The sequence below is a fragment of the Musa acuminata genome, unplaced genomic scaffold (genome assembly GCF_036884655.1).
Source record: "Musa acuminata AAA Group cultivar baxijiao unplaced genomic scaffold, Cavendish_Baxijiao_AAA HiC_scaffold_1136, whole genome shotgun sequence".
Classification (NCBI taxonomy): Eukaryota; Viridiplantae; Streptophyta; class Magnoliopsida; order Zingiberales; family Musaceae; genus Musa; species Musa acuminata.
This window is the reverse complement of record NW_027021348.1, coordinates 5,697,501-5,702,500: the sequence shown is the minus strand read 5'-3', so window position 1 is coordinate 5,702,500 and position 5,000 is coordinate 5,697,501.

Sequence of the window (5,000 nt, the reverse complement as noted above, 5' to 3'; positions counted from 1 at the left end):
CAAAATTTTCACATGCTGCTTGAACTGGGTGGATGCTTGTTGGAGCTTTAACGAGCATCGCCTCGCAAACTTCTGAAGTTTTGGGTCCTTCCTCCACAAAATCTGCTCATTGACTCTTCTTTCAGTTAGTTGTCACATCCAAGTAGGTTCGCATCACTTCCGCTTTCGATTGGCATTTCGTTGGGAAATGAAGCGGACAATCTACTCTCAGTAGCACTGATCACCGTTGGTGAGGATTTTGACAACTATTGTCTTCCATTATCTTCGAAGGGTCTTTGAACTTGTGCAGAGCTCCTCTGCTGGATAGATAAGAGAACTGGGGTACTCGGTTTCGCCCATTCTCTTAAGAGTTGAGAAGGCAAAGGTTACTTGACTTCGCCCGCCTCCTCGAGGTTGTACTTCATGCATCGAGCTGGTTACTGGCCTTCGCCTGCTCTTTGCTCACACTTCTGAAGCACTTGAAGTGTTTGCACTCCTTGCGTTGAGTTAGCTACTGTGATTCACCTTCTCAATGCCATTGAACTTCTGGAATGCAGGAAGTTTTCACCCCAACTTGGAGTAATTCTCTGATAGATGAGGTCGCCTCTGGGATTGTACCGTCTTCTCCATCAACCCTGCCGCCTACTCCACTGAGTAGCAAAGGTACAGCACCACGTACTGCCTGCTTCGTTCCTTGGTCGTGCACTCTTGCATGACCCGAAGTCCTTCACTTACGGCTATCTTGATGAGAAACTTGTTGACACCGGTCTTACGAAGTTTCTTGGCCTCTGCCCTTCAGCCTTGTCTCGGTACTTGGAGATTGCCTCTGCATGCTCCACCTCCTCGGCCCCTTTCACGACCAAGCGCTCTCCCTCCGTGAGAGCAAGGGATCAATGACTTGCACGGAAGTCCCGCCTCTGCGGTACCATGGCGCTGCCATGCCCATGGCCCTACTATCCGTCGCTTCACCTCTGTATCCCTTTCCTTCACAATCAGTAGAGATGTCTCCGTGGCACTCCTCTGAGTCCACCTCCATTCTAACTGATGCTTGATTTTGGGTAGCTAAGTCCCTCTGGACTCATCGTCGCTTCCTCGCCCCTTTCGACCTCCTGCTTCAACACCTCTGTGTTCTCCAAGCAGTCTGTTTGGTCGATGGAAAGACAGACTGCAACTCCCATGCATGGCCTCTGCCATCACATTGTAGGGTTTGCACCGATTCTGTTCTCCTTAGCTTCCTTGGTAGCAACGTTCGCTTACTCGACCTTGTCCTCTGACTTGTCGGGCTCCCTTAAGCGAATATGAGCTCTGGAGCAGTCCAACTCTCCAGCTGCTTCGATCATACCTCTGCATGATCAAGTCCCTCTCATGGGACTCACTGGTACTTGCATTCGAACTCTTCCCTTGGTGGAACCCAGCCCCCATATGCTGATGACCAAGGTTTTCATCCGATGCAAAATTCGGTGCACGCCCGGAAGACCCGCCTCTGCGGTACCATGGCCTTCACTCCTTGAATCCATAGCCCTTCTTGCCGTCGTGTTGTTCACCAAAGCGGAGCTCCCAGTAGCTCCCGATCATACCTCCATATGATCTCATCCCTCACGGGACTATGTCGTGTGTGTCGCATTGCCATGAACTGTTCCACCACGATCCGCTGCACCATGTCGCCTCCTGGTGACATCTCCATTGCATTCTGATCCTTGTGAAATAAACTCGAATTGTGAACCCTCCATGTGTGGCCTCTGCCAATACATCGCAGGGTCTCCTCCACCTTCGATTTTGTTCGCTCCTTTGGCAATCGACCTTCATCCACCCACTCTTGGGTCACACCTAGATGAAGCACCGCTCTAGGACAGTCCGTCGCCTAGTAGCTCCCGAAGTCCACCGACTTCGCTGTAATTTGTGCACCATTGCCTGGATCCTGGGCCTCTGCCCCTACCAGCACAATCTCCGCTGCGCACTGCTTCCTTCATAGCAACTCAAATGGCAACACTGTGGCATATTCTTCAAGAGTACCCGCCTCTGCGTCCTCTTGCCCCGTGCTAAGGCCTTCTGTACCCAACTTCGCCTCCGCAAATTGAGTCGCCTTAGTTCCTCCATCGAATGCTCCTCCGAGATAAGGTGCATGTGCCCCGAAGCTCCCTTCGTCTTTGGCACCATGCAAGATGAGTCCGCTCTGTCAGAATGAAGGACCCAGGGAACAGCATGATTCTACTCCTGCCTCTGCAAGAGTTCATGTCCTTGACCTCTGTCTAGGGAAAGCGCTGTGCCTCTGCTCCATGTTCCAACTTCTATGCTGGCTCCCTTCATGCGGCTTGGGTACTTCGCCAAGTTACACCCAAGTTGCTCCGCTCCTCGTTTTTGCATTGAGTCGATGGTGGCCCTCGCGCCCACCATTCCACGGGTCAGCCCTCCCTTGAGTCCGATCTCCATATCGACTCCAAGTGTGCCTCCATTTGAGTTGCTTTGGGTCGCTCCCCCACTTGATCTCGCAATGCATCCACCAATGCATTCTCTCAAGCGAGATCATGCGACGACTCCTCGCCGCTTGCTCAGTCCATCGAGCTTCGTGGAGTTGTTGTTTGTGAGGTACTCCTCCTCAACATGTGAAGTCCGTCTCACATGATTCTCCCTCTGGAGAGCTGAGACTTATCCCTCCTGGATAACTGTCCCGTTGGAGCAACATCTCTCTTCGTTTCGGAGACCACCATCCCCTTGGACTACTCCGATCTGCTGAACAAACTGTGCATTGTTCTGCCTCTTGCAAACGCACTTGCTAGATTGCGCCTCCACGTCAATACAGCCACCGCTGCACCCCTCAAGGCCTAGCAACATGCTGAACTCGTTGCACACTTCAGCCTCCTCCGGACGTATCCTTCGCATGTCGAAGAGAAAGTTTCAATGCTCCATGGCGCCGAGTCTCGACCGCCTTGGGATGGCCACGAACAATCCATCGTCCGCATACAAGCCCATGCATGAGTACCGAATTCTTCGAGTTAGCAATTCCCCTCACCTCTGTGAGCTTTGCACAACTCTTTCGGTCGCTGAGCAACTCATTCCACTTTGCATGGTCTCGTCCTTTGCCAAGCGCCTCGCTTGCCTTGAGCACCATCAAGTAAAGTTGTCAACGTTGAGCCGTAGCTCAAACTCAGCCATCCCAACCTTTGTGCGCTCCAAATTCTTCCAAGCTTGCCCGTTCTCGTGGTGCCTCTTGCGCGAAGGGTTGGCCATTCCTCTGAATGCCAATCTCAGATGCCCGCTCCTCTGAGCGACTCTTTTCCCTACATCTCCATGCCCGTTTTCCCTCAAACGGTCGCGCGTGTGCTGACTGCCCTCAACGCAGCCCCGCTAGGTCCCCCACGTTTGCATGTCAAGTGTTTCTATGAGTGCTTGTCCCGCTCTGATACCACACTGTCACGACCTTAGCTGGTTTTGCCTAAGGCGTGCGGCACCCTCGCGCGTCCGTCCGCAAAGGTCAGCCTCCCCGAAGCCTCCCATTGTCCCTTAGGACCAACAAAAGAGAGAACGGGTTGAAGAGAACGCCTCAATCGGGATCCACAAGCAAACATGTCCGAAAAACACTTCATAGACAATGCAAATTACAAACAGACTTTAAAAGCTCTGAATAGTTGCACAACAAAGGGTAAAATGGTCCATTACAGACCGAAAAGCTCTCGAACGTGTCCACATGACACAACCTTTATTTACAAGCCTAAAGAGGCCACCAACCCAACTAAAATGGGACTATTAAGCCTTCGGCCGCCCCTTTACATTCTGTACAAGGCATGAACATGCCAAAAGACAACGGACAGACATAAGCATTACATCCAACATCTTGTTTAGAAGTTTGTCCGTTACAGCGCGGTGACTGTCGTGAGCGGAGCAAAATGTCAGCCATCTCAGCACCCTGGAACCCCCCGGGTGGCACAGGGCTGGATGGGGCTTTCGTATAGCAGGGACGGTGCTGCCTCTCGCTTCGCTCGCTGTTCGCCGCTCGCCGCTCGCTCGCGCAGCCAAAAATGGCCAGTTTTGGCCCGTTTTGGCCAGTTTTTGGCCTGTTTTTGCGTTGCGCGGTGACCATCTTGAGCGGAGCAAAATGTCAGCCATCTCAGCACCCTGGAACCCCCCGGGTGGCACAGGGCTGGATGGGGCTTTCGTATAGCAGGGACGGTGATGCCTCTCGCTTCGCTCGCTGTCCGCCGCTCGCTGCTCGCTCGCGCAGCCAAAAATGGCCAGTTTTGGCCCGTTTTTGGGCCGTTTTGGCCTGTTTTCGGGCTGTTCTTGCGTCGCGCGGTGACCGTCGTGAGCGGAGCAAAATGTCAGCCATCTCAGCACCCTGGAACCCCCCGGGTGGCACAGGGCTGGATGGGGCTTTCGTATAGCAGGGACGGTGCTGCCTCTCGCTTCGCTCGCTGTCCGCCGCTCGCCGCTCGCTCGCGCAGCCAAAAATGGCCAGTTTTGTCCCGTTTTTGGGCCGTTTTGGCCTGTTTTTGGGCTGTTCTTGCGTCGCGCGGTGACCGTCGTGAGCGGAGCAAAATGTCAGCCATCTCAGCACCCTGGAACCCCCCGGGTGGCACAGGGCTGGATGGGGCTTTCGTATAGCAGGGACGGTGCTGCCTCTCGCTTCGCTCGCTGTCCGCCGCTCGCCGCTCGCTCGCGCAGCCAAAAATGGCCAGTTTTGGCCCGTTTTTGGGCCGTTTTGGCCAGTTTTTGGCCTGTTCTTGCGTCGCGCGGTGACCGTCGTGAGCGGAGCAAAATGTCAGCCATCTCAGCACCCTGGAACCCCCCGGGTGGCACAGGGCTGGATGGGGCTTTCGTATAGCAGGGACGGTGCTGCCTCTCGCTTCGCTCGCTGTTCGCCGCTCGCCGCTCGCTCGCGCAGCCAAAAATGGCCAGTTTTGGCCCGTTTTGGCCAGTTTTTGGCCTGTTTTTGCGTTGCGCGGTGACCATCTTGAGCGGAGCAAAATGTCAGCCATCTCAGCACCCTGGAACCCCCCGGGTGGCACAGGGCTGGATGGGGCTTT